The sequence below is a fragment of the Patagioenas fasciata genome, chromosome 1 (genome assembly GCF_037038585.1).
Source record: "Patagioenas fasciata isolate bPatFas1 chromosome 1, bPatFas1.hap1, whole genome shotgun sequence".
Classification (NCBI taxonomy): Eukaryota; Metazoa; Chordata; class Aves; order Columbiformes; family Columbidae; genus Patagioenas; species Patagioenas fasciata.
Window position 1 is genome coordinate 66,387,669 of NC_092520.1, and position 18,345 is coordinate 66,406,013.

The following is an 18,345-nucleotide window of genomic DNA, read 5'->3' on the forward strand; positions in this document are numbered from 1 at the left end:
CATTTATTGACTGGGTGGGATTCAGCTGACTAAAATTTAGCTGTCTAACACCAGGTGTGCAGGCATAGCCCAGTGCCCAGGTAATGTCTCTGCAGATCACAACCCATCCAGCTTCAGCAGGGCAAGTTCTGGCCCTGGTGTGCCACGACAGGATGCCTTAATACCTGGGCACAAGGAGCAGACCCTGGCAATTCAGTGTGAGATAAATTTTTAAAAGTTAATAGGCGCACTGTGAAGGTCAAGCCATGCAGCCAATTGAAACTGAAAGATGACAAAGAGGACACAAGAAGATGTGCTTCCAAAAGCTTGGGGTGAACTTGAGACATGGGTCTGAAGAGGAAAATATCTGAAGATATACATTGCGTAGGACTAACTCTCTTACCAGCATAAAGTGCTAAGTTTTTTACACCTTTGGATGAACTACAAGCTAAATTCAGATTTCAATAAAGCCACTGAACTCCCATACAAGTCCCTTGAAGAATGGGTCTAGTTATTACTTAATGCTAGAATTTAACTCAATAATACACATTATTACTGAAAAACACCTGAAGATTGGCTTGTGTGCTTGAAAGTTCATTTGACATTTTTTTTCTCCAGACATGTGGCTTGGTTTAATAGAGGTTACTTTACAACTCAGACAACCATTTCTTACAGGTGACTGCACTCTCCATTCTCCATGATCTAGTAGGGCATTTTGAACCCTAATTTCTAGCAACCTCAGGAACTTGCAGGACCCAACCATATCAAATTCTGCCAAAATTTCTCAAAAAAATATTAAGAAAAAAAACCTGAAACTTCCAATTGCATTCAGAACAAATAAATGAACATCCAGTTTGTCTTCTTGAATTTGTTTGAATTGATGTGGAATGGAAAACATACCCAAAGTAATATGAAACATATGGCCAGGTGAAACAGGCCAAAAGTTCATTTCACGTCACCAGTTATTAAATACTTCATCAGTTAACTGGTTCTGACAGTAGCAATCTAAAGATATAGCAAAACAGACACCCATCACTGCTTGCACTTTTGTTTGATCAGTCTGCTGGAAAAAAGTTTTCAAATGATGTTACATCAGCTTCTGGGAACACGAGCATTTATACTGAGAGTGTAAAGCTTCTTTCTGCACTTGCCACCACACATTCGTTTGAGCAGTGTCCTACACCAGTGAAGCTGGTTTTTCTTCCTCACTTTGAACCAAAAAAGTACCAACTTATTGAACTTATTAGCTCTAAGAGATTCAGATTTTTTTTCTTAAATGAACCCATTCATTATTTCTAATTAGCACATTATTTACCATCTTCCCTTTCAATTTTGTGCAGCATGCCAAAGATTATGCTTAATTCACTTTAAATATTTAATAGCTGATTAAATTGTATAACATAAATAAAACCCAACTTCAAAATAATATTGCTAAAAACCTTACGTTACTCTCTTACACTACTTTTACGTTATTCTCTTGTGATATAGAGGAGCTATAAAAAACTCCTTATATGTACACATCCACACAGCCTTAATCTACCTGTTGTTCAGTTCACAGTGAAAGCAATTCTCAAGTAGTGATTTTCCTTCAATTAGAAACCGATCTTTCTACGGAAAAGTTAAAATAATTAAAAAAAAAAAAAAAAACAAAAAACAAAACACATAACATTTCAAAGACAATCCCAGATGAAATTTTATGAAGACCTGATGCCAGAATGATGTTAGGAATACTATATTTATAAGTTGTTATACACTAAACCTTTCTTCCAGATGAGAAACTGAATTATTTTTAACAGGAAACATCCACAAACAGAGGTATCACCTGAAATAATTATTTCAAACACAGCTGAAAGAAGGGGGACTGTGTGGGACTTCAGAACACTGAAACAAAATTCTTGTCTGTTCTGGACTATTTTTTCCATGCCCTAAATCACACTGAGTCAAGAAACACAGAGGTAAGTCTTTAAAGGTGATCTTGAAGACAAGAGGCTCTCTGATCCAAATGTTATGGTATCTCCCAGCTCCCAAAACCTGCTATCTGTGGGAAACCTCTTGCATGCAGACCTACAGACTTACTTTTAGGAATTCATGAAAAAGATGGAGATGAAAACAAGAACAACGTAAGTGCAGAATACATGCTAAGAAGTCCACCACATTTGATAGACATACTATTTACTCGAAGGAAAATTTTAACAGTGTGGTAAAACAGCATGACAAAACCTTGACTCATTGTTTTTGAAATATAAGCTACTTTTATTTAGTATTTTAAAAGTTAAGGCAACCTCTCCTACATACGAAGAGGGTTGTTTGTTTTTTTTTTTTTTTTTTTTCACAAAAATGTCTGTGCTAACAGTGAAAGAGACAGACCCATTCCTGGGCTGCACTGAAGTGATGAGAAGCATCTCTCGGGGCCTCAGCCGGGATGGCTGGAGCAGAGGGAACAGAAAAGCATCTCCTCAGCACCCCGGATCTGCCCAAGCCTTTTACCATCGCATCAAGCCAAAGCTTCTTCAGCCAATCTCATTTCATGATTTCTCCTTCATAAACTTTTTTACACTTATTTGTGAGGGGGAACAGAACAGAAAACCGGAAGACAAACCCACCTGCATCTATCATCCACGGCAGCCCAAGGTAAAAAGACACCTAAAGTCTCCTGTAGAGGCGTCCGGAGCGGCGATGTATGTGCCTGACACCTGGCTTCGGTACCCGCCGGGTCGCCCACCTGGTCGGGCTCCGCCACCGCGGAGCGTGATGCCCGGTGACAGCGCGGAGCGGACTCCACCCGGACCGCAAAAATCCCCGCCCCGTGGGCCCCGCCTCCCCACTCCCGCGGATTGCCCGCGCCCTCCCCTCCGCGCTTGCGGAGCCGCGGCTCCACGGGCTGCCTGTCGGCAGGGCGCTTACTTTCCGCAGGATGGATGCTGTGGGGGTCTCCTCTCCCGCTCCCTTCTCCTTCTCTTCTCCCAGGCGGGCTGAGAAGACATTCAACTTCGGGAGAGCGGAGGGAATAAACTGATTTTTAAAACAAATTAAAAACCAGAAAAATAGAAGTAATGCCGAGGCCCGGCTTGCGCTGCTCCCACCTCCGCGTTCCCCGCGCAGCCCCCGGAGCCGCTGCGCTCCGCCCGCGCTGGGGTGGTGCTACAGTGTCGTTCCCCCCCCGCGCCTTCGCCCAGCGGGCACAAGAGGAAGGAGACTCTATGGGGACACTCAGCGCCCCGCATTTTGGGAGTTCCCCCGACTGCCCTTCTTTCCCTGTTTCAGGGCTGTGTGCCCACTGCGCTTCCTGCAGGGTCTGCCAGGGCATTTCTGGTCGTGGGGCACGCCTGCACAGAAAGGTTGTGTTGTGCACTCACTGCACTCTGATTGCTATAAAAGATTTACTTTTGGAAGCAAGTAAGTATAAATACCTGTTCAGCAGTAGATCAGGAATACCATCTGAAAATATGTCAAAAATGTTACAGACATGTCTTGTCTGTAGTTTATCGGGCATCTGCTTTGTCTAAATTTTCCATGTGTATCTTTGCATTTTGAGCATTTATAGATCAAATGTGCACTATGGTTACTATGTGCTCAAATCTGTTTTCAGAAATACATGTATCACAGAAATAGATATGGTTTGAAAACTGTGTGATACTGTGTCTTTCTGTTGCTACTACTGCTACCACCCACTGCTCGTTTAGAGTTCTACTACTTCTTTCTACAGGAGAAAAAAAGACCACGGGGAATGAACTGATGGATAAAAGCACTAGAGGAAAAATATTCTGGAATATACCTCGCTCTGTTGAACACCTTTTAGCACTGGTTCTTTCTGAACCCAGTGGAAAACTAAAGGCTTACCCCCTTTCTTTTATTTGTTGTGCTAATAACAAGACTCTGTTTCAAAATTCAGCTTAAGAAAAACTATTTCATGAAATAAAGTAAGAATTTTCTGCATAAATAAATTAAGAATACACCTAATACCATCACATTCAGAAAATACACAATATCACAACTGTGCTGATTAGACCCCTGTTGTAAACTGTCGCCTGCTTCTCCCATACAATACAAAAGTGAAAACAAAACTAAAAACTGCTAATGTCACATTCAAGGAGAGAGCAGGACTGTACCTCTTTTAGAGATGCCAAACTAAAACTAAAAATATGAAAGGTCATGTTTTCAATGTCACTTATAAAAGGTGTACTTCTGAAATTCTCTATTATGGCGTCTAGTTACAAAAAAACCCACATAGTTACCAAATGCACATACGTCTAATAATTTTTCAGCAGCATGAAAATGTGTTTCTTTAGGTGTTAATTTGTACTTCATTATCTGATGCAAAGGCAGATGAAACTGCTTACTAAAGACAGCTGTGTTAAAAATGGTTTAGAATTAATCTACCTATTATGAACTTGGAAGTTTTCAAAAAGTGTGTTGTACCAGAAAAAAAAAAAAAAAAAAAATTGTCAAGACAAACAAATGATGGGGCAGTTTACGTACCTGATTCATTGTTGTGAATCTCCTTTTGCTTCACAGATTGTGATTAAGAGCAGTTTGGCAACATTGCTAATTGCCAGTATGTGTCAGTGAAGCGCAAGCAGGCTGCCATGCTTTGGATGCTGGGGTTTTAATCCTGAGGTCCTGGTGGTGCTTCAGGAGTTACACTAGGACATTTGGTTTAAATTCCTTGTTTCATTTAACAAAAAAATAAAAGTTGCTAGGGAATTCCAATCTCTGCTGTGAATTTCCTGTTTACCTCCTGCTTCCCAACAAATCTTGTGAGTTTTAATAAAGTCTCTAACATCATACAGGAGGGACAGTAAATTTAGTGGGGAGCAATACTGAGAACATCTGCTGTTGTGTTCCCTAGTGCAGCTGCACAGTAAGGTAGAGAATTGGGTATACACTAACATGTAAGCCAGGTGGAAAAATGAGGGATGGGGATTCATGTGTGAAGTTGAGATTGTGTTTGTATGATAGTCATATCCTGCTTTCAGAAGCTGTCCTTAAATTTGCCAGAACATAAGAGATATTTAAAGCTATTTTCTCATGTTCCTATGGGAACTGCTTTTGCTGTCCTCACTTATAACCGCCATAATTTTCCCATTGCTCTTCGAGAAAGATCCAGTTAGTCCACCTTGTTTTGCTCTGTGTTTTGTTCCTCAGTGCATCCTTTTCAAAGATCAGCTTCCCACTAGGGATGTAATAGATTCTGACATTATCAAAAGAAAAATACTTTCCTGTCTCTTTCTCATTTCACTAAAAAGACTTTGAATTTGCATCAGCGATCATAATTTCATTAGTTTAACATATGATGCTGAGCGGTTGCTTAGCTCAGTGACATACTGTGTATGTCCTGAGATACTGAAGGGTGGTGGCATACTACATGGTTTCACCAAGTAGTAGCTTCGTTAACAGTAGAACCATTTTGTTTTGCATGACAGTGATAAAATAAGGAATAACCATAAGGGAAAGTGACAGAAACTCTTCCCTTCTCTCAGTCCACCACCACAAACATTTATAAATATTAAAATCCTTACAGCAGAGCTATTTACCAACGAATACTGGCAGTAAAACTAAAGCATTCTCAGATTTATCACAATATCTCATAGCCTGCAGCTTGAAACCCAACTAGTTGATTACTTATAAAAAATGGCAGCGGATAAAAAATGCATTGGCCTCAATTCCAGATTTAGATGCTTTGGATGGCACAGATTTCACAGTTTGTGAGTCTGAAGAGAGAACAGTTGATGTGAGTCCAAGATTGAAATTGCTCATAGTCTCCTTGTTCTGCACAAAATATATGATGACAGGACTCTGAAAGCAGCTGCCAAAATCTAGGGTTAAATATAAAAATGTAATAATTCAAGTTCTGGAATGAAGAAAACAGAATATATTGCGTCATAGTAAAACTACTATCAGAAAATTTTGAAACGTCTTCTGAACAATGTGGAGGAAGATTATTTCATGTAAACTAAGAGAGAATTTGTGAGTCAAACCTGATTTTCTTTAGCTAGAAACAGTCTTCATGTTCAGTGACTCACAGAAGTAACTTATATGTTTTGAGACATCCTTGAAAATCCCGTCTATCTCTTTTCTGCTAAATCAGAGGAGTGTGTGTCTCCAAAAAGTGATCTAGTCAAAAACGTGATCTGTATTTGAGACAAGATCTTGTGCACCTAAGGTCTATCTGATTTTCCAAGTATACTATCTGACCTAATAAAAGATGCTACCCTGTCTAGAAACCTTGTCTTACCTGTCCTTCGACTATCACAGCAACAACACCACAACCATTCAGTGAGCCAGTTCTTTCAGTTGATGTCTTGTTTGTGCAGGATGATTTTGCTTACTATTCTGCAAGGCTCTGAAATGCCTACATGAATTTCTTCTTCTTTTTTTTTTTTTTTTTGTAGTTCATCTGAATTCCTAAATCATGATCAGCTAGCGTTTAATTTACGTGAAGATTCTAAAGAAGCATCGAAGTCCTAGGGTCTGGATCTGGACAGCAGATCCCAGTTGCTACCTGACTCCACAGTGTGTGAACATTAGTTGTGGTTGCATCCACTCTTCTTCCTCTAACCAGTCCCAGTCAGCCCCCATCAGAGTGACTGAGGGATACTGCCATTTCAGGGACACCACACAGTGTATCTGGGTAGACAGCAGGACCAGAATTTTTCTCTTTCCATTAGCTTTCTTTCTGAAGCTTATAGTAAATTTAGGCCACTCTTTCTGTAGTTTTGCCCTAATAAATGCTTTCTTCAGATTATTTTGAAGGTTCCAAAGAATATCCTATGCCTTTTCTATTCACAACTGATGCCCAGAGTCTTCTGCCATCAGCAGGTAAGGGGGAGGCCATGGGAAAGCTTTCAGAAATCCAGGCACAAAGTTAGAAGTGCCCTCAGAAGGCATGAGACTTCAGACAACACAAACAACTGTGCCTCGCTTCACTGCTGTAGTGGGGTATATGTGTGGAAAGACTTTCTTTGCTGAAGAGAAGGCAAAACTAAAGTAGCAGAAGGAACTTTTTGTTCAAAAAGGCAGAGTGGGAGCTATGGAAGAAGCTCAGATTGTTATTTGGACTTTGTTCACTTGCTTTTATGCAAGATGGGAGTTAGCTTATATTCTTGTTCCCTCTGGAGGTTGTGTGTTTCTTTGACCTGCTGCCATTCAGAAAGAAGAGGGAAGACAAGAGCAGAGCTGGGGTTGGGAAGGCTGTCTGATTGGTCCCAGGTGTAGGACACATGCTTCATCTTCCAAATCACTAGTGGCATCGCTCTCTCCCCTGGGTAACCAAGGGAGGGCACTGCATGCATCGCTGACACTGGTACCTGGAAGACAGATGTTCAGTGCAGCTGCAGATGGAAGATCAAAGACAGCAGAGAAAAATGAGCAAAGGATTACAGGAGGCAGGTAAGTTACTCTACGTATTTGCATTTGGCTGACAGAGCCTTTCCCCAGCAGAAGTCCCTTAGAGATGTTTTCCATCCTGCCTCATTACTAGGGTGCATTCTCAAAAAACAGATTACAGGCATTTATTTTTCCTTCAATACTCTGACAGGTCCATCACTCCCAGTGCTCCCTCTAGAAATCAGATGGATCACTGGAAATCAGACAGATCACCGGAAATCACCTTCTGTTCCCAAGCCACAATAAATGTGGCTCGGAGAAGAGCAGGATTTTGTATTGTTATTTTGCAGCATGCCAAGTTATAAAAGCTCAGAAATCACATCAGACTCCCTCTGACAAAAAGGACTTTTTAAACAAAGGCTTGGTTATTTGAGCCCTCAGCTTGCATAGATCAGTTTGCTCAGAGCTCCCTCCTGCTTGGCCTTGGATGTCTCCATGGATGGGATGAGGAAGGGGAAGAGATTTTTCTCTAGCTTTGCCCTCTCTGACCCTCCTGCCTCCCACAAGTGGCTGAGACAACTGGGTAACAGTCAAAGCTTGTCTGTAATTTGGTAGATGGCTGGGGTAGTTTGCTTTCTGACATTATCTCCAGTTCAGCTGAAATCTGGTATCTCCTTACTTATTATAAGACCTAGCAGCAGGGATGTTAATGGAAAATACTGGGTAATTTGTCAGTCCAAACTAACAATGCATACAAATGTCAGACCTGCCACAGGAGGAAGATAGGGCACTAAGCTGTTTCATATTTCTGAACATGTTCTTGCCAAAGTGCTATATATTACTTTTCTTAAAACCACTTAGCAGTTCCTTTGAATCACAGATTAATTTTTTACAGCAGTTAAATTCCATATCAAATGTAAGACTTGCTCATTCTTCAACCAAAAGTCTCTTTTCAGCAGAAAGGGAGAAGCAGTTGTAGAGCCCACCAATAACAGAATTAGATGGTGTGGCAGAATGCAAACCCCTCTCTCCCACCCCCTCCTTCAGTATGGAAGGAGTAGGCACATCTCCCTCTCTCTCTGCTACTTGAGGCTAACAACTCCTTTTGTTTGGCCCCAGAGCACCCTGACCAGGGCCATTAGGAGAAGGGAGTGCCGAGGCACTAGTGAGCCGCTGGGTGCCTGCGGCCAGTGTGGGGGATGTTTGGAGGCTTCAGGGGCACCCCACAGCCAGTGTGGGGTTGCAGAGAAGCTTCTGGAATGCCTGCAATCAGGTCTGATCAGCCAGTATAAAAACGGGACTCTCGTCGAGACTCCGCCCATTGTTGCAGGTCTCTTGGAGCACGAGGAAGATGCTGCCGCCGAGAGCCCCCCTCCCTGGGATGGAGACTCCGCTTGCCTCGCCGCCACGTGTGTGAGTAAACTTCTCACAGGATTGCGAGTATATTTATACTTTCCGTGCACATATGCACGTGTAACTTCCCGTGCTTAATACAAGCACGTATAAAATTATTTCCTCACACAATCGCGAGTGTGTTTTCCTCCCGTGTTTCCACATAAGCATGTGTAACTTTCCGTGCTTAATACAAGCAAGAGTAACTTTCCATGCACATTTGCACGCGTACTTTAAATTATTTCCTCGCACAATCACGAGTATATTTTCCTCCCGTGCTTCCACATAAGCACGTGTAGTATTCCATGCACATTTGCACGTGTAAGTAAATTAACCCACGCAGGATTGCGAGTGTATTATAAATTTACCCTCTCGTAATTGCAAGTGTACACTTTCCATACTCACTACGAGTACGTGTATCTCTTTAAGAATAATCCCGCACCGTGTTCAGGCAAGTGTGTACTCCTCCAGGACTCAGAGACGGTTCCGACATTGTTTTGGATGAAGCCACATGCATGCACACTGTGGACCGCCTGTTGTATTAGTTGCTACCCCTTAATAATGTTCCTCAACTGATATCCGAACCTCTATTTAAGTCACTTTTGGAGTGCTAAAACCCTGTTTCTCACCGGTTTAAAAAAAGTTGTTTTGAACTCTGTTGTCCCTTAAACTAGCCTCAGGGTACCTCCATGACAGATGGTCAGAAGAATAGATTAGGGTGAAGTTTCAGAGGAGAATTAAATTATATGTCTTAAAAGATTGGCATGAATCTTAAATTTGTTTTCCAGCATGGAGATTGTCTGATAGCTAGAATATTATCTCTATACTACAGGGGAAAATTTAGTTGTAACCTGTGGACACTTGCTTTTTTTTCTGTTATCCCACCTGTTGTGGGTAACAGCTTTTTATAAGTGACACTGAGTTGGGCATCAGCCATCAGGATGTGGCTGGTTCTGTACAAGCCCTAAAATATTTGCTGCCACGATACCATTGCTAAAGGTACTCATGCTAACATGCCTAAACCAGTTCCATTATTTCTCAGGACAGGTCTGGTCCATCTTACAACAGACAGCTGCCTACTCCAATTTATCTGGGTTTTCTCACACATATAGGGCTCTCTGTGTTTGTCTAAGCTCCAGAGCCACACTGACCTTCCATGCTGTCAGGTCCAAGAGTATACCTTGTTCAAGTTCCAGCTCCACTTGAAGCTGAGACTTGGCCCACAGCTCTTCTGTCTTCTCCTACACCTCGGTTGTAGAGGAGAACTGAGCATATAAATCAGCTGCTTGTCCTGGATTGCCCCATCCACATCCCTGAGCTGGTCAGTCAGGAGCCACAAGACAAGCAATGATCAGCTGAGATGCAGACTGGTGTGTATCAACACCATGACTAAGTAGTGCTTGTGTAATAGAGATCATAGAAACAAGGGCACAAAGGCTTTGGGATCTGTCCCTAAGAATTTACCAGCTGCTGTCATTGCTTATGTTCTGGGTGATATGAAAGGTCATGTCCATGATCAGGACTTGTTGGTCAGACCAGGAGTTAATATATTGAATTAATTAAAAAATTGAAGTACTGGAACAACTTTTTCTCTTATATTCCTTAAGTTTTGATGTTGAGTACCATACCTTTCATCATTATTTCCTCAAGAGGAGAGTCTTGTTGTTCAGCTTCTTTTATTTTTTTTTCTCTTACTTAAATGTCTAGTTTCCAGATGAATTTTGTTCTGTGAGAATCAAAACTTTCATTTATAAACGCTTTCACTCATTTAAAGATGTTCCAAACATTACTCCAGTTAAAACTGACCCATGAAAAGTACAGAAAAAGAACTTCAGAGTTACTGGTTTTATACACTGTGCTTTTTTTCCTAAAAAGGCAACTTGAAAATAGTCAAATAATGTAAGCAATTTTGGAAGATTCAGAAGTTAAATGAAGTCAAAGTTACTATAGGTTTTAAAATGGAACAATATCCAACAAGCCAAACAGTAGATTTACTCATTTGATTTATACACACATAAAAAAGAAACATTTTGTGTCACTGTGAAAATTTCATTAATATTCAAAGAACCTGGCTATGAACTCAAAATTACTAGCTAGGAAATCTTTGCATCTATCTAAGTCAGAAGCAGAATCTATATTTCTAAAGTGTTGCCCTATTTTTGCCGCTTTCTTAGCAATTGGTCCTGGAGGGGTAGTTTTTCCATCAACTTTTTTTTTTTTTTTTTTTCTGGAGAATGAGAATTATTTCCATCCATTTTAAAGCAAAGCACAGTCTGTCAAAGCATAGTAACAAGATTTCCCATGCAACGTAAACTGAACTTTTAAGAGCAGGAATCTCAGAGAATTTCAAAATAGTATTTTTAATTTTTCTGATCACTTCCAATCCACGTACTTAGGACTCCAACCTACCATTATGAAGAAGACCCTTTTCCTCTCTTGCTTAGAAGTCCCTCCAGCAAAATGTTTCTCTTCCCGAAAATATATTGTGTCCTAGTTTGAGACAGATTCCATTCTTGTCAAAAATATAGGTGGAAGATGGATAATGTATCTCATATGCCTTTCTGTTGCTTTAGCTCAACTTTTTTCCCCTCATCGTCTCTCTCAAACTTCCATTTTCTTAGCCTTCCTATGTAACCCTTCTTCACGTAAAATCTAAAATCTTCTAAGCCTGTCATGTGGAGAGGGACTCAAACGTGACTTTTAAATTTCAGGGTGAGATTTCAATTTGACTTAATTAAAAATAAGTATTTTGGAGGGTTTGTTTTGTTTTTTTTCTGCATTCTCAGAATGTTTCTCTCAGACAATTGTATCAGATGACATCACACAAAAATATCAGCTTCATGACATTTTTCACCAGTCAGGAAAAGCAACATTTGCCATACTTCTGAGTTACTAATTTGTGAACCTTTAGTAGACAATGTCTCTGCTGCTGGTCTGTGGAGACATGCTGAGCAACGAAACTGATGGTTTCTTTATTTTAATTAAATTAAAAGTCAATGCCAAGCATGCATTTTGTTCTATGAGAAAGTGAGAAAGCTATCATTTCTTTGATTCCAGAATTAGGAGTCTACAGTCTCCCACAATTTCACTGAATACCTACAAAAACTAATATTGGCTTTCAGTAACGTTCTTCACAAACATAATATTCACATATCAAGTTCATCTTTTGACATGAATTTCCTGTCAACATTCACCCACATAGCTCATATCTGCCACCCAGATGTACCCAAGGCTTTATTTATTCTTAAAATACAGAAAACAAAATTATGAATAACCACATTTCAGATATTACAGGAATTCTGACAGTGTTACAAATTCAGAAGAATGTTTTAACCAAGAATCACTTGTAAAATACATGTATTTCCTTTCTATGTCCTATTTTAAATCTAACTATAGAATAAGATTTTGCAGCAGATATAAAAAAACAGCCATGTTATATAAGAGCAAGGTTTCTTACAAAATTAAGTAGATTCTTTTTTTAAGATAACAGCTATTTTTTCTTGGCATTAGTGATTGCAGATCCCTAAGAGAACACTTGAAAGGCTTTGTGACAATCCTGGCCAAAACTGTAATTGAATGAGGAGACAGACATTCACATTCTGCAAAAAACAATTTGCCAAATACTTGTCATGTTCTATACTTAGCATTACCACCTTTGGAAAACAAGAACAGACAACTCAGTCAAATATCTGCTGGATGTGTGTCGTAACTTTAACAGCAACCAGCAAATCCATAGTAGATTTGGCTGGCTGGTAGGAATCCAGCCATGTGAGTACCCATGTGATAAACACAGAGTAAAGAGTTCTGTGCCAAACGCAAGGACCAAGGCAAAGAACAGAACCAGGGCTACTAAGGTGTTCATTTTTATTATGCAGAAGTTTAATTTAGGGGGGTATGTGTGCAAATTGCAAATGCCCAGTGTTGCCTTCCTTCTCTCCTCAGTGACTCAGCAGGAGGCCAGGGAACACTTTCCTTGCACTGGGATCTGCTGGAAGATGTGATGGCAGGATTGCTCTGATGTTTCAGGATGTGTCCTCAGACACGAGTTCCTCTCCTAATCCAGAGTACTTATCCATATTGCGAGCATTAATGGGTACTCAAGCACCCAGGTTCACAACTCAGGGATTTCTGAAAGTCAGCTCTGCTTACACTGTTATCCCGTGTTCCACTTGTGGTGGAGATCAATGTGTTGTAACTCCTGTCAGTTAATGGGCTATAGACACTGAGAGAACAGGACTATGCAAGAGTGAGGTATTACTACTGTGCAAATCATTACATCTTCATTCATTCCAATGATGACTTCACTGCAGCAGAGCATTAAAATGTTGGTGTCTTTGGGTTTCGACCAAAGAGAAGAGAATTATTTGGGGTTCGATTTAGAATCATTCTTCCAGAACTGACTTTATCACCGCTTTGTTGTTACCCTAGAAACTGAGCTGTGTTTGGGGACACAAATGGGATAAGGCTCTGGGGCTCAAAGGAAGAATAACTCAGCCAGGTTTCTGCCAGGAACGTGGAAGCACAGCACAATAGCTATTTCCCCCTGGAATAGGTCTTTCCTTGGAATGCAGCTGCTCCCATGGACTGAGAAGGCACATTGGTCTCTGACTTACAGATTCATTGGTGGGAAACTCAAGCTTTAGCCTTTATGATTAATATTAGGCTGAGTTAGGTAAAAATATGGACAAGACAAATATATACATGTAGAATAATAATTGTGTTTAAAAAATAATATATCTAATTTGATCTATGTACATTTAATACAAGTACATTTTCTAGGTGGATGTTGTCCATCTCAAAAAATAGCAGCCTGCCTTACAGGGTGCCTGAATGCTTGCAGGAGGCCAATCAGAAGTAATTTTCCAATACCTAATGCATACAACCCAACCACTAGTAAGCCAAATTCTACAAAAGCCTCAAATACAAGTGTATGCATGGAGGAATAATCCTCAACCTAATAAGCAATGATCCTGGCAAAGCATAGGCATTAGCTTTTTTTCTGACAGAGTCCCTGGACAGTAAAGAAGGTGTAAGGAGACTGGAGACTTGGCAGATGCTAACTGCTGCTGGATGCACAACTGACAATTACATTTTAACAAGAGAATAGGCAATTTTTTTTTTTTTTTCTGTTAATTACTATACAAAAGGATAACAAATATTTGAATCGTAGTGCTTGACCACCAGCTAGATTTATGGATTATTGTGTTTTGAAAACAGGCATTTTTGCTGTAGGATGCTGCATATCTCTGTGTGTGAGAGGTGTAATTTGTGTACAGAAGGAAAGGGAAAGGGCCCAGGGCCATACTTAGACAAAAATACTGAATGGAAGGAGAGAACATCCTCACAGTTTTCCTTGTAACCTGGGGTGTTGTGTCATTGCTTGGCTTCTCCTGTGAAAGGTACTATCACAACATATGAATTAAAGAAGCAGAAGTTAATTTCCAGAAAGAGGAAATGTGTTAAACTGTAAATTATTTATTCTGCCAGGGCAAGTGCACATGAGTGACTCCACCTGCAGAGGCAGCCCCCAGGGAAAGCCTGGACAGTAATCTCTCTTCAGCAGCCACGGCTCAGTCTTCGTGGTGGCTTCAGGAGGAGGGGGGTGGAAATCTCTTTTCAGGGAGGTTCATTTCCAAGGCAAGGTCTATGTCTGTGCTAGTCTTGCTTTATCTGTAGAGCAATCAGTAAGAAACTGGAGGGAAGGGGGATTAATCTAACAGTGGTGGTATTTAGCATTTCAAGATATGTTTTCGTCAAAATGATACCTATCAAAATGAGTTATGTTCCTTCCACCACTTATTTAATGTGGGCATATTATTTTCTAAAGACCATGAGAAAGTAAGCTCAATGGAGCTTAGTTTTATAACTGAGAGAATCCATTTAGTGTCTAGAAACCTTTCCTCAACCCTTCAGGGATACTGAAACCACTGCCTGTTATCTCTATATGTCTGCTTCACAGGTTTGCTGTGCTTCCACATCTGTCTGTCTGTATCTCTCTCTCTCTGTTGTTTTTTGGTTTTATTGCTGGGGTTTTGGTTTTTGTTTGTTATTGTGGTTTTGTTTGTTCATTTGTGTTTTGTTATTGGTTTTTTTTGTTTGGTTGGGCTTATTATTTGGGAGCAGGACTGCGTTTTGTTCAGGGTTTGTACAACACCTATACAGTTTATGATGGAGGCAATGATAACAGTGTTATAGCTGATGACAACATTCTTAGGAGCAACTGCTGCTTGTCTTTCTGAAGATAAAATCTTGTAGGTCTTTTCTACCTGATTCTGTCGAGTACAGCCAAAAGATGGCAGCATTTTACTCGACATGGGTGTGTGAGCCTTGCAACTGTTTACAGGATGAAACTCAACACCCTCTTTGAGATGGAACAAAAAATGCAACCTCCATAATAATAGTCAGGATTTCATTATAATCCCTACTAAATATAAACAATACCAAAATGTGTTTATACCATAACTAAGAATAAGTGCAATCCTAGAAGCTTACTTTTTCAATAATTTTACTTACAACTGTTTAAACAGTGTTTGGGGCTATTTGGAACACAATAGGGCAGGGGGGGTTTAGTGTAGTCAGGTTTATTATATTCTCCATATACCTTTGTGTTTCCCACCAACTCCCAGCTGCAGTCAGATATAAAATTCAGTTTTATTAATTTTGGATATGTGAAAAGAGAGACGTGGGAAATTTTGACCCTCCATAAGAGCTTTCTATCCAGTGAAACCTATAAAGATTTTTTGTTTAATATTTATCACTTCCAGGAAGTTTTCCATTCCTGTGAGATGCAGGTCAGTGTTATTTCTGTCACAGGTGTGTAGAAGGTGAAGCAAATTGAAGTTATTTGGCTTCTTAAGAGGTGCCTTCATGGCGCCCTTCCTAGGTATCTGCAGACACTTTTGTAAATGCCACAGAGCACCTCTACATCTGTAGGTACTAAACACATTTGAAAACCCAGCCTGAAGGGAGTCATTATGCTGTACTGAAAGTTTATGTATGTAATTGTCTTTGCTTCTGGACCTCATTATAAAGAGAGCTCTCAAAACCCTGCAAGTAGCTTTAAAAAACAGATAGCTAACACTATTAAAAACATGACATTATTTATATCCTAATTTATAAAAAAAAAACAAAACAATCAACTATTTTATTTTTCAGGTGTTTTTCCCCCAAATTTATGAACACTAATGTATTTCCTAAAGTACTTGCAGGTAATTTCCAGTCAGATGACATCTTGCAACCTCTTGTAGGTAAAATTGCTAAGAAGTGCCTCGACTACATACACTTGATTAAGTGTACCTGAATTTAATGGCATCAGTGTCCAATAGCAGTAACATCAACATTTTGTCTTAAACCTCTCTTCTGATTTTCTTTAGCCTCAAAAAGCCTCTTGGGTGCTGGTTGACATTTTGAGGCTTATCAGACTAATTAGAAGGGCCAAAATATCAATTTCTAGAGTCAATCTGGGTGGTGTGTGCTGAATACTTCATCTCTGATGCCTGGTAGATGCCTGCACTTGCTGCTGTTGGATCAGTGCACCAGTGCCCACTCTCAGCATGTGTGAGTGTGTGTTTGCACTTGTAGCAGCAACAGTCAGGTGAAAACTGTTCAAGGAGTCTTGGAACTGTAGGTTGCCCATCACTATCACTACAAAGTCCCAATGGGGATTGTGGGTAAGGGTGCTGCCAACACCCGGCAATAACTCTTTTTGTTTGCTGGTTTTCATCACCTTTTCACACCATAGCTGAGAAAAATCTTTTCAGCTTTAAACAAACGACAGGTTATTTTGCAGCAGAGAACAAAATTACTGTGTAGAAGGTTGAAGATGGTCATCTAATCCAGCCTGAGTGTGAGAGACCAGCTAAAGTTGCTGACACTATCTCTAACAATGGGTTTCAATCTTTTCAGGAAATTATTTCACAAGATGCTACAAAGACAGCTCATCCTGTCAGAAAGGTTTTTCACACTTTATTTGTGGCTGAACTTCACTGGAAATGAGTATCATATGTAAGAGCCTGCTCAACCCTTATAACCTGGTAAAACTTGCTCAAATTTGCATGATCATTACATCTTTCTTATAGGGAAACTGAAAAAAGTCCCATCAAGGCAGATGGAACCAACGGTGTAAGCAATTGCTGGCCCTATGGGGCAGAAAAAGTGATGGAGATCTGGAAGTCCTCATCCCTTACCCTAGTTAAGATGAGATAACTGTCTGCTCTTCACTCCTTGGGAATATGACTGCACCTTCACTTAATCTTTGAGGCAATGGGGAATAATGTCACTGGTATGCAGAGCTTTGGGCATGTGAGGTTAAGGAGTCAAGTTGTGAGATGCTGAGGGGATGCCGAGGAAAATAAGCAAAGTTATGAGTTCTGAAAGGGTCAATAAATCAAACAAACAGATGGTAGGCAGTTTTCTAACGCATCTATTGCTTTTAATTTTGTTATTTTTTGCTGTCAAAGTAAGGCTGAGAGTAGTCATGTCTGTTAGTTACACTGAAATCACAATCTCAAAAAATAAAGTCTTGGCACACGGGATGAGTTAATCCATTTGAAAATAATTCTCAATACAGAAAATATTGTCTAGAGATTAGTTTATGGCCAGTGAGCATGTAGAGTCTGTCAATTCTGTCAGCCACAGCCTCCACTGGGAATGGAAATGAAGCTGTGGATTAGGATTGTTAGATCTCCTGCCATGAATGGCTGGAAAGAAAGCAAAGCTGTGGATCTACCTCTTTCTGCAAAGCTGCTTTGAAGACATGCTTTATTCTTTCTGGAGGCTGCAAAATGTTTCTACTCCAATGTGTTTTTTCTTCTGTTTGTAACATAATTATATCCTGTGCTGAATATGGATCACACCAGCGTTGATGGATGCCAGATGTAACTTGCCTTCATGTTCTTACACCCATAGTTATCAGGAGCCTTTCCCTAGGCTCCCATTGTCCAGGCAGCAATCTGAGAGGGTAAAAAACTGAGAATAAAATCATTTGGAAATGTTTTTCCATGACACAGTTTTGTGCCTGTATATTTCTACTGAGTTGCATCACTTTGACTGGGACCCAAAGTCCTAAAATACGTGATTTATCAAAAAAACCTAGGCATTTTTACATGCAACTCTAAGTCTGACACCCAGGCAACTGGGCAGAAAAATTAACTAATAAACTTCTACTTTCCTAGTTTTTGTGTCACTCAAGTGTTGCTTTAAGACTCTGATTTTCTTCCATCTGGAAAAAGAAGCTAGGTTGATTCAGATTTTCTCATTCCCAAGGCTTTATAGCCTATGTTCCAATTGATCATTTTGTCCCAAGTGTTTCTGTTTTATATATAACTACATATACAGTCTCAGAACTACAGGAGAAAAGTGACATGTTCATGAAGTTCAGTAGATTTGATCTAATACTTTTATTGCTCACATAGTTCATCTATCATTTGCAGCCACTAGAACAGAAAGCAAGCCAGTTTTTATTTGTGTGAAAACCAGTGTACAGGATGTTGTATGTGTTAGAGAACTTCACTATTGGTGCCCAGTTCTCCACTACTTCACCCCTAATTATACTGGACTATTAAAAAAAAAAAGTGTTAAAATTCTACCTGAAAGTTCTACTCACTTCATTAGCAGCCTTAATTGCCCATTAAGGAAAAAAATTCCAAG

General features: G+C 40.1%; 1 protein-coding gene across 2 annotated transcripts in view; it reads right to left on the reverse strand.

The window, feature by feature from the left end:
- The window catches only part of LOC136097299 (pinopsin-like), a 92,076-nt gene extending 89,019 nt beyond the window's left edge, over positions 1–3,057 (reverse strand). Inside the window, exon 1 of one of the 2 annotated variants that reach the window (XM_071807893.1) lies at positions 2,884–3,057. The gene's annotated coding sequence lies outside the window, so the exon portion shown is untranslated. Of the gene's footprint in view, positions 1–2,582; positions 2,760–2,883 lie in introns of those variants that run through there. The other variant, XM_065829554.2, reaches the window with a different exon arrangement.
- Between the last annotated feature and the right edge of the window lie 15,288 nt (positions 3,058–18,345).